At 37.0% G+C, this 11,973-nt stretch overlaps 1 long non-coding RNA gene across 8 annotated transcripts in view; it reads left to right on the forward strand.

Moving 5' to 3' along the window:
• Window positions 1-11,973, forward strand: part of LOC138145087 (uncharacterized) — a 122,547-nt gene that overhangs the window by 36,851 nt on the left and 73,723 nt on the right. For 3 of the 8 annotated variants that reach the window (XR_011164094.1, XR_011164096.1, XR_011164095.1), the window contains exon 1: window positions 11,059-11,295. The exons of 4 other annotated variants lie outside the window; for them this stretch is intronic. This is a non-coding gene — a long non-coding RNA (uncharacterized lncRNA). Of the gene's footprint in view, window positions 1-11,058; window positions 11,296-11,973 lie in introns of those variants that run through there. One more of the 8 variants, XR_011164092.1, reaches the window with a different exon arrangement.

Below are 11,973 nucleotides of genomic sequence, written 5' to 3' on the forward strand. Positions count from 1 at the left end.
ACATGAAAAATTTAGATCAATAGGGACAAAGTATTTATCCTTGGCCTTCAGAAGTTCAAAGAGTCCAGGGAGAGGTTCAATGTGTAAACAACCAAAATGAGACCTGGTCTGTCTGCCTACTATTATATATTAATATACAAATATTATTATATTAATTATATCTATAAATATAAATATTATATATAAATATTCCCTTTGTGTAACTGATATGGAGGTTTTGCTTAATCCTTTTTCCATATAGGAAAGAACCCAAGGAGGTCCTTCTGTCAGCTTTCAAAATGGAGTGTTATATGCTATATAAGGGTATGGGAGAGGGGCTAGAGAGATTTGCACCTTGCAAAATGATCCTGATAGATGGAGAATTAAAGAGTTATGAGATAGATAAGTCAACAAATAGAAATGGTATTAGTTCAGTTACACCCCACTGCAAACTTATGTTTTTATCCCTGACTGTTCTTTCTTATTTGTTGGTGGTACTTTGCACCATGATTTCATCAGCAGGAAGTATCCTTTTATTGACACAGATTACAACTCTTTCCTATCTTCTCATTTATTCTTATGAATGTTTTTCCCTCCTAGAAAACCTTCATAGAAAATTTACCCAACTTTCAGTAAGATTTCTGCTCATTCTTTTAGTATATCATGGGTACTATTGTTCCGTCTATGTGTTGTCTCTCATTCGCCCTATATGACTAGCCCACTTTCTCTGCTTGTGTCTTTTACAATATTTCATACTCATTTTTTCCTATAGTAACTTTGTATAGCCACTGAGGCCCACCTCAAGTCTTTCCCTTTCCATTTGGGTTATTTTTTATATTTTCAGGAGCCATGGTATTTTATGATCCTCACCCATATAATATTTTCAAGAGAATATTAATGCTAAGGGTTAGCATTAAAAGCTAATGCTTTTAAGACAGCGAGAGATTGGAATGTTGAACGAGATATGCAATTATAGATGTTGGATCCAGCCTATTCACCTTCTCTTTCTCCCAGGGAAGAGATGGCTTAGGAAGGACGTGATGAGACAGTGTTCAAGTATTTGAAATATTGACACAAGGAAGAAGAATGAGATTTATTCTGCTTGTCCCCAGAGAGCAGAACTTGGATTAATGCATAGAATTTGCAAATATGCAAAGGTAGGCTTGAGGTAAGGGAAAATGCTAATAATTAAATTATTAGAGAGGAAGAGAGCTCTTTCTCAGTGCAGGTCTTGAAGCAAAGGCTGGATTACGATTTGTCAGGTATGTTGAAGAGGGGATTCTTATTCAGAACATGTTGTACTAACTTTTCTCAGGATTATCTTCCAACTCTGAGATTCTGTGATTATGTGTTATCAGATTCTGGACTCAGTTTACTGCCTCAGTCTTTAATAAAAACAAGGAAAGAATTATTTACTTTGTGCCTACTATGTGTGAAACACTATGAACTTTACAAATATTATCTTATTTGATTCTCTCAAAACCTCTGATAGGTAGGTGCTATTATCCCCATTTTGCAGTTGAGGAGACTAAAGCATAGAGAGATTAAGTCATTCTCCTAGGGTCATACAGCTAATAAGTGACTGAGGCCAGATTTGAACTCAGGACTTCCTGACTCCTTGTCCAGCTCTCCATTCATTATAGTGGCTAGCTACAATTCAAGCACTAAGTAAACACTGCCCAACAAAAGGACATAGGGGAGTTATCTTTTCTATTAACTAAATGCTAGACAAAAGCCTAACAGGCTATCTAGCTTTGGTTCTTATTCAGTCTCATAATCTTGACAAGGAGGGAGAAACATACCCACATTTTTAGCTCTCATTTTCTTCTTGCTATGGATGGAATGGTTGGAAGGGGAGGAAGGCTATCCTGAGGCCTTCACCTCTAAAGAAACTTTTCTTGACCAAATTCTCAGTGTGAGGTATGGAAGTCAGACTTGGGTGTTAAAAAAACAAATGGTGTGCTCCATTCCTCTCCCTTTATTTGGATCATTAAAGGTGAAAAGTGTAATGTTGTCACCAGTGAAGTAATACAGAACCCATACAGACAAGGGCTTTGGAATCTCCAATCTAGTCATGTTTAAGCAGGTGGCCAGCTAGTCTATTTAGCTCAGACTGATCAAGTGAATCATTGGAGCCCAAACAGAGGCCTACTCAGTAAGTTATTTTTCCCCCTAATGTTTGCTATATTTTAGTCTTTTTTTTTCTGGCATGACTCTTGCCGATTGAAAAAAAAAATAAACTCATTGTCAAGCATTCTTATTTGATTATAAAAGTAGGTTGTTAAAATCCATTTTTTTTTGAGTCTCAACTTGGGGAACTGGACTATTTGAATGACTTGTGTGCCAAATATGAAGAATTCTTCCGATCAATTCTGTGGAAACATATAAGAAAATATACAGTTTCCAGGATGTTTGTTTCTTTTTGGTGCTACATGGAGATTATTTTCTTCTTATTATTATATTTTTTGTGAAGAAGAGAGGAATAATCAGGACCTGGAACTTTGTCTGTACAGAGGAATTATTTTTCACTGATCCTCAAAACTTATCATCTTATAGATGAAAGAAAACTTTAGAGAAAGAAACTTATAGAGTTTCCTTGAGCAGAGAGAATTTAAATGACTTGCCCATTGTCATATATTAGTGTTTGTCAAGGGTAGGATTGGAAACCAGCTCTTCCTGAATCCCAGGTTGTTGCACTATCCACTATATCATGCTGCTTTTCAAGGTAGAAAATAGTACTTAAATATTTCATGAAACTGGCTTTCATTTGCTAGGTACAGGTCACGTGAACTTGGGCCAGATTGCCTCAGGACTTTGTAGAGGCTAAAGATTGTTCCAACAGATAATTAAGGGAAAAAATAATTGACAGTTTGAATATTTGAAGTCTAAGACATGCATCTGTCTATGGAACTGGCTTAAAAGGTATTTAAGGATTGATCTCGATTTTTTACCTAATCCATATTCTTATTTTTCAATCTGTTTTCTTCCTATAGTAAAATAATCCCTCAATTAACCAAAATTTTCAATTAATTGGACTTTATTTCTATGTTTCACTTTTAGTAGAAAGAGGCAAATGTCAATAAACTAACTGAGATCAGGGCTGTTATTCAACAAACACACTTCTAGGATATGACTCTTGTATATAGCACAAATTTTTCTCATTCTCTCAGGAGAATGGAGACGTAGGTCTGAATTTTGCCCCTGACACTAATGTGTCCATCGGCAAGTCCCAACTGTCTCAGACTCAGTTCCCTCATTTGCGAATGGGAATAATAGTGCCATAGCCCTAGAACTAAATAGGGCATCAAATAGTCTAATCCCTTCATTTTACAGAGGAGGAAAAAAGGTCACATGACTGATGAGTCAGAAATGGAAAAATGCATATGATGGCCACCTTATGTTGGAGATCATATGGCCACCTTATATTGGAGATCTTATGATATAATGCATGTAATGCATTATATATTTGCATATAATGCAAACTTCACACAGCAATCATTATTATCCTATACTTACCGAAAAAATTGTGTGAGAATCATCAAGATTTAGGATCATGACTCTTTGGAGTTGTATGACCTTAAGTAAACAAAAAGTCAGTTTTGTTCATTAGACTCTAATTATTAAGGCAGGAAAATTGATTTATACATTTTATAGGGATTTTTACCAGCAAGTATTGAAATAGAAAAAGGTTTCTGCTTACTCCTCAGTTAGCCTAAAAAAGTATTTTACTATGCTACCAAAGAATTGTGGTTAATCAAGAGGTTTGTTTTATGCTTTTTTGGGGAAAAAACAAACTAATTTTATGTCTAAGTTATATATTTCAATGGAGAGGCATCTAATATTTCATTAACGTAGAAGATATTAAATTTGAATTTCAGATATATTTTGTAACATATATGAAATTAGACATTTCCATTCATGTATCACCTCTTTTAGCCATGGATTTTTAAACCTGATGAATCACAAAATCACAGGCAAGATGGTATTTGGTGCAATCCTAGGCAAAGTCAGTGTGTAACAGCCCAATAATTATAAAGAGGAATGATATTATCCTCATGAATTTCAGCAAGTTTGTTTTGATATAATCTGTAAGGAAGAGGGGTTGCCTTTAGGTGATATCCAACTAAGGAAGAACATTAAATATATATATTTTAAACTTTAGATAGGAAAATATTTATGAAAATAAAAGAACAAAGCAAATGTTACTTTGGGTATCAGGGTTGGCCTTTTTTTACCCTTCCTTCCTTCCTTCCTTCCTTCCTTCCTTCCTTCCTTCCTTCCTTCCTTCCTCTACTTGTCATAGGTGTGTAATACCTATTAGCATTGTATTCACAAGATTTCTGGAAAAGGTACCTTCAAAACCTAGACCTAAAATGACCCCAGAGTAGAATGAAAACTGTTTGTCATTTCCAATTCACAGGAACATTCTTCACAAGTACAGATTTTCTTCTTTTCTATTCATGTATCACCTCCTTTAGCCATGGATTTTTAAACCTGATGAATCACAAAATTACATGCAAGATGGTATTGGTTGCAATCCTAGGCAAAGTCAGTGTGTAACAGCCCAATAATTATAAGGAAGAATGATATGAATGTTGCAAGAAGGAAGGAATAAACCTTTGGGTATGTACCTTATGCCACCAAGTATGGGTGTGTGAAGGAACCCCTAACTTTACTCACAGATGGTTTGCAGAACAGATGTCATGTCTAGTTAAATTTCTATCCCAATCAGTTATGGGTAACTTTTAACCCATATGTTTCTGCACCAGTCATCCAGAATACTGGGCCCAGATGTCACTTCTCTATTGGAATTACATAATATCTTGCCTATACCTCTCTCTGTGCGTCTATGTTGTTACAAATCTAGCAGATCCTCTTTTTTCTCCAAGTTCAAATGGGAAATGTCAAATGCAATTTTCCAGAATCACCAGATTACCCAATATCATGCATTTTACATTGGGTCCACCCATGCTTAGCTATGCTTTTTCTGGTTTTACCCACTTAGTAAAGTATTAATAAATGTTTAATTGTTGACTGAGTGACTGACTTAGTCTCACTGTCCCCTTTGTCAGCAATTTATCCTTAAATTTCTTAACAAGAGATACTCATGTAAACTGATCAAAAATAAAATTACAAGGAGAAATTGAGTATACTTAAAAAAGATTATTTCCCTGTGTTTATTAAATTTTCTAACATCTTTAGGTAATGAGTTAAATGGACCAGTACTTACTTTTATGACTGACTGAATATATTTACCCAGTGTTTGATAAAGCTTAATCAAATAGACTTTTGATTTAACAAAGGACTTGAAATGAAATCCTTCAGTTAATTGGGAGCTCTCCCTACCCTTGGCTGCCTTCTTTCTGGCTCTTGTTGCTGGCCTGGGATACCTTGCCTCCATCTGCTGAAGGCTAACATCCAGATGTAGATAATACCAGAAAGAGGAGGGTGTGAGTTCATCCATTTCTAGGATGAGAGTATTGCATTGGAGTGTCAAGATCTATTCTTCTCTCCTTTTCCTCATCCAGGGGGCATCTACAACATTGTCTCACTTGTGGGTTGTGGGCTTCTCCAGGCCAGGGTCTGGTTCTTTCTTTATTAAGGTATGGAGTTGCCATAAAAGAGTTTTAAAGAAGTTTCTTTGTCCAAACAGAATTTGACTTAATTTATCAAGATCTTCTCATTGCTGGTGCCCAGGCTTCTTACCCTTTTATCTGCCCAGCTCTCTCAATGTGGATCAGAGAAGGGTTAAGGATGGAAAGGGTTGTTGTTTGCCCTGATTGCCTGGATTAAAAAAAATTGATTTAATTTGTTTTTAATGAACAAAATCTGATTTTCTCTTCTCTCCCCCTTTGTCTTCCCCTGAAAAGAAAAAGTCTTTTTAAATATATATGTGTACACACACACACACACACACACACACACACACACACACGCACACACACACACACACACACATACATACTTTCCTACATTCTGCCTGGATTTTTGAAGATGTGATGCAGCTTGCCTTTTGATACTGATGACTTTCTTCTGCCTTGATCTGATCCATGGTATCCAAGGGACTTCCATTATGTTCCTAATTCCCTGGTTTCAGATACCTAGTTCATTTTAAAAAATTGCTTTCATTGTTGGTGAAGCTGTGAGCTGATCCAACCATGCTGGCAAGCAATTTGGAACTATGCCCAAAGGGCTATAAAAATGTGCATACCCTTTGACCAAGCAATACCACTTCTAGGGCTGTCCCAAAGAAATCATAAAAATGGGAAAAGGACCCACATGTACAAAAATATTTATAGCTTCTCTTTTTTTGTGGTGGCCAAGAACTAGAAATTGAGGGGATGCCCATTAATTGGAGAGTGGCTGAACAAGTTGTGGTATATGAATGTAATGGAATACTATTGTGCTATAAGAAATGAGCAGGTAGGCTTCAGAAAAACCCAGAAAGATTTATATGAACTGATGCTGAGTAAAATGAACAGAATCAGGAGAACACTGTACGCCATAATAGCCACAGTTTGCGATGACTGACTTTGATAGACTTAACCTTTCTCAGCAATGTAAGGAATTAAATAATTCGAAAAGATACATGATGGAAAATGCCATTCACATCCAGAGAAAGAACTATGGAGTCTGAATGCAGAATGAAGCAGACTATGTTCTTTCTGTTTGTTTTGTTTTCTTTATTGTGATTCCTCCTATTTGTTCTGGTTCTTCTGTACAAAATGACTAATATGAAATTATGTTTAATGAGAATGTGTAGAGCCTATATTGTATTGCATGCCTTCTTGGGGGGGGGGAAGGGAGAAAATTCAAAACTTATGGAAGTGAATGTTGGAAGCTAAAAATAAATAAACCCTTTAAAAATTATTTCCAAAATTACTTCTATCTCATTCTGACCAATGGACTCCAATCATCAAGCCTGGCTTTCACAGTCTTGGTTATTTATTCCATGCTCTTTTCTTTGTATCTCTTGGTGATGATGGCAGGGAAGGAAGCAAAAAGGAATGAATACTTGAGATTCCTGAGCAGGACCAAACAACTCCAAAGAGCAGGCCATGCAGATGATCATGATTCTGGATTTCTAGGAAGAATTTCCAGGGACTCGTTATTGCTGGTGGTGGTGGTGGTGAAGGGAGGGTTATCAGTCTACTTCTCTTTCTCTTCTGCCCCGAACTTTTATCTTGGAAAAATACAGATTACTCTAGAACAGAGGGATCAAAATCTGAGTCTGTAGACTCAAGTCAGTCACAAAACTCCTGAATGCTGCCCCAGCCAGACTAAAATGTAATTGGGAAATGCTTAATAAAATAAAAATACGATACAACATAGATAATGTTAATGTGTGGTTTTCTAAGTCAATATGCAGCCCCTAGGGATCTGTCTCTATTTGAGTTTGACACCACCACTCTAGAGAGTACCAGACAAATATCTAATTTGGGGTGTTCTGATTTGTGAAAATAAATGACATTATCTCATTTGCAGCACATGTCTTTGAGGCACCTGTAGATATTTGGAATATTTCATATCTCAAACAAGACAAATACATAGAATTCAATTCAGCAAACATTTATTATACTTTACATATACTCGCCAATCAGAAAATATTTATGGACTGAGTGAATCTAAGTTTTTATTCTGTATAGGTGCTAGTGAAGATGTAAATACAATAATAGGTATGAAGAAGTCCTTCTTTGTGTTTTCTTTCCCCTGGTTTGTTTCCAAGGGGGTGGAAAGAGTGGGTGGGAAGCCCAGAACATGGTCACCACAAAGGAAGACTATATTTTCCAGAATGCCAAGGACTGAAGTCAGGTCTGTGACCCAGGGGTGCCATGCAAGGAGCTTCTGGGAGAAAAGTCTGGCTGACAGACAGAGTTAGGGACTGGTTTAGGAACATGGCAGTAACTAGGATAACAATCCAAGCCATCCAGAAGCATTTTAAGCCCCTTTTATGTGTCTGTCATTGTTCTAGGCACAGAGGATACAGACATAAAAAGCAATCCAGTCCCTGACCTCCACTAAGTTGTGCTCCTGTGGGAAATAGAATATATTCATGGATATAAAAAAAACACACCAGATATAGGCAAAAATAAATACACAGTGATTTTAGTGTTGGGGTAGTGTTAACTACTGGAGAAATGAAAAAAGGTCCCTTGAGGAGGTGAGAGGAGCTGGGTCTTAAAGTGAGCTAGGGGCTTGAAGAGGCACAAGTGAGGAGGGCCATTCTAGGCATGGGGCACAGCCTGTGGAAAGAGATGAGATGAGAAATGAAATGTTGTGCTCATGGAACAAGTAAGTCTACTTGTATGGAGTTTAGAGTATACAAAGGCAAAGAGGGGGCAGGGGGTTGTGCTAGTGGTAATATGTAATCTTCCTGGAAAGATATTATAGGTTGGAGGCACATTAAGAAAGTCTCTAAAATACCAAACAGAGGAGTTTTTATTTTATTCTAGAGGCAAAAGGGAGCCATGATGCTTCTTGAGGTGGGATGTGAGGACATAAGATATGTTTTTGAAATATTATTGTGTGTTTTATTTGTGCATTGTTGACTAGAGAAATTCAAATTAAAAAAAACACTGAGGTACCACCTCATACCTATCAGAGTTGCTAATATGACAAAAAAGGAAAACAACAAATGTTGAAAGATATATTGCAAAATTAATGCACTTATTGGTGGACTTATGAACTGATCTAACCATTTCAGAGGTCAATTTGTAATTCTGCCCAAAGGACTATAAAACTGTATACACCCTTTAACATTAGTAGGTTTGTATCCCAAAGAGATTTTTTAAAAAGGAAAAGGACATTTATGTACAAAAATATTTATAGCAGCTCTTTTTATGGTGGCAAAGAACTGGAAATTGAAAGGATGGCTACCAATTGGGGATGGTTGAACAATTTATAGCATATGAATGTAATGGAATACTACTGCGCTATAAGAAATGTTGAACAGGATGATTTCAGAGAAACCTAGGAAGACTTATATGAACTGATGCAAAGTGAAGAAAAAGAGCAGAACCAGGAGACTATGTACACAGAAACAGCAATATTGTAACAATGATCAGCTGTGAATGATGTAGCTATTCTCAGTCATACAAAGATCCAAGACAATTCTGAAGGACTTATGATGAAAAAGGCTATCCACCTCCAGAGAAAGAACTGATGGTGTCTGAATGAAGATCAAAACATACTTTTTAAAACTTTCTTCATTTTTCTTGTTTTTTTTTTCCTGTCTGTGGTTTTTTTTTACAACATTATTAATATGGAAATATATTTTGCATGACTGTATATCTATAATCTATATCAAATTGCTTGCTTTCTCATGGAGGGTGTAGAGGAGGTAGGGAGGGAAATAATTTGAAACTCAAAATGTAAAAAGACTGAATGTTAAAAATTATTATTACATGTAATTGGAAAAAATAAAATATTAAATTCAAAAAACAAAAGGAATATCATTTTGGCAGGTGCATGGAGGACACTCTGGGGAAGGAAGTCAATAAATGCAGGGGGAACAATTGGAGACTATTGCAGTAGTCCAGGTGAAAGGTTGTGAGTATCTGAATTAGAGTTGTAATATGAGTAGAGAGAAAGGGGGTGAGTGCAAACTAAATTGAAGAGGCGGAATCTCTAAGAGTTGGCTACTGATATATGTATATAAATTTGAATGGCATTTTTGTAACAGGTGAGAGTTGAAGTCATGGGAATGAGTGGGATTGTGAAGGGACAGAGTAGGGCCAAGAGTTAATACTTGGGGAATGTGTACCTTAAAGAGTTGGGGAGACATCATACATTGTGTGAAGGAGACATAAAAGGGTAATTAGAGATGGAAGAGGAGAACCAGGAGATTGTTTTGCTTCTAAATCTAAGGGAAGACAGAGTATCCAGAAAGGGGAAGGCAAAAGTGTCAAATGCTGCTGATATATCAAGGTGATGACAACAACAGATAAAAAAAACCATTTAAATTGGTGATTAGAGGTGTCTGAGGATTTATTACTTACCTTTGGGAGGTAGTAGAGTGATGGGGATAGAAGCAAGAGTTTGCTGATAAAAAGAACAATCAATTCTTTGAAAAAAAATGTACCTCTCACATACTTTTTTTTTAAAGCAATCTGGGTTAAGTAACTTGCTCAAGGTTACATGGCCAGTTATTTCTGGGTGGGTGCTAAGTATCTGAGGCCAGATTCGATCCCCAGGTCATCCTGACACTGGAGCCAGTGCTCTTACTCACTGTGCTACCTGGCCACCCCTCTCTCACATACTTTTAAATGTAACCTGCATTATTAACATTTTCTTCATCACTTTCTTAAGTTGAGACAATAAGCAAAACAATAAATCAAACCCTTATTTGTAGTGTTTGCTGATATCTTAGTTGTAAATGCTCACACTGAAAATTTTACAGCCATAGTGACTCTTCTGAATCTGGCTCCTACACACTCCTGAACGGAGGATAAATTATATAGGTGTAAGGAGACAGTGAGTAATGGGGAAGTAGAAGCATTGGTTGTAGACAGTGTTTTTAGGAATTTGGGCAGTGAAGGAGAGAAGAGAAGGGGTGGTATTTGGGAAGGGTAGATGGATCAAGGAATGGGGGTTCAGAAAGATAAGTGTGTCTGTAGGCAAGTGGGAAGGAACCAATGGTGAAGGGTTTAATAGGCCTGAAAGAAGAATGGAATGATGTTTTTGAAGAGAAAAGTAGGATGGGATGAAGGGAACAGGTAAAAGGACTGACCTTATTGTAGAACCTGGATATCTCTTCTTCTGTGATTGGAGGAAAGAAAGAGTGAGTGATGATGCTGAAAAGCTTTGAAGGGTGAAGAAAGGGGGTTGACTGAGGTCAAGTGATAAGATTTCCACCTTTCCATTGAAGTAGTTGGCTAAGTTATATGATCTAAGTATAAGACGAGGGTCTGGAGAAATAAGGACAAAGTTTGGAATGATCCCTATGGGAATGATAGTTGATAAGAGTTCAAATCTTGCCTCAGACTCTTACTGACTTTGTGAATCTGGGCAAGGTTTACCTCTAACCTTCAGGTTCCTCTTCTATAAGATGGGGATGACAGTAACACTTACCTTACAGGTTGTCGGGAGGATCAGAGGTGATAATTTGTAAAATGCTTTGCCAATCTTAAGGCACATGCTATCATAGTCATCACCATCTATTGTTGAGCAACAGAAAAGGCTGAACTGAAATCACATACAATGAATTGGTAGTGATATAATGGACAAAATCACTTGGATTTCATGACTTTTCTCCAGTGACACACAATGGAGCAGCAACAAGGAAGGGTAGATGGAACTCAAGAATGAACTGCCCAGGTAAAACAGAAGACTGTGATGTGAAGGTGGGAAGGGGGGGAAATGAAAAATTCTAGAGAAGTGACTATTAAGACATTTAAGTAGCAGATTCATAGTCTAGGCTGAGCATGGAATAAAGTAGAGATGAAATAGGTGAAACTGAATTCCAAATAGCAGAATATCTATTTGATCCTGAGGGTTTTAGGAACTAATGGAATTTAATGAATGGGCTGGGGAGGGGGAGGTGACAGTAGGAACTTCACTTTAGGAAAATCAGAGACCATTTTAGTTTTGTATTTAAATTCCCAGCACTGAACGAACACAAAGCTCGGCATATAATGGGTTTAATATATGCTTAATTTCCTTTAGTCTCATGTATGATCTTTCCCATATAGTTTTCTTGAGTCATTGCAAACAAGTTCTCCTGGGTGTGTAGAGTGGATAGGACACTAGACCACTGAATCCGAAGTCAGGAAGACCTGAGTTCCAATCTGGCTTCATCTGTCTAACCCTGGGAAAAGTTACTTGAACTGTGTCTGCTTCAAGTTTTTTCATCTGGAAAATGGCATAATAGCAGCAGCTACCCAGGGTGGTTGTGAGGATAAAATGAGAAAACTTTCATTAAGGGCTTCACAAATCTTAAAGTACTTATACACACACACACACACACACACACACACACACACACACACACACACA

Source organism: Petaurus breviceps, unplaced genomic scaffold, assembly GCF_028583685.1.
Source record: "Petaurus breviceps papuanus isolate PSGF00001 unplaced genomic scaffold, PetGlider_PUasm1.0 90723, whole genome shotgun sequence".
Lineage (NCBI taxonomy): Eukaryota > Metazoa > Chordata > Mammalia > Diprotodontia > Petauridae > Petaurus > Petaurus breviceps.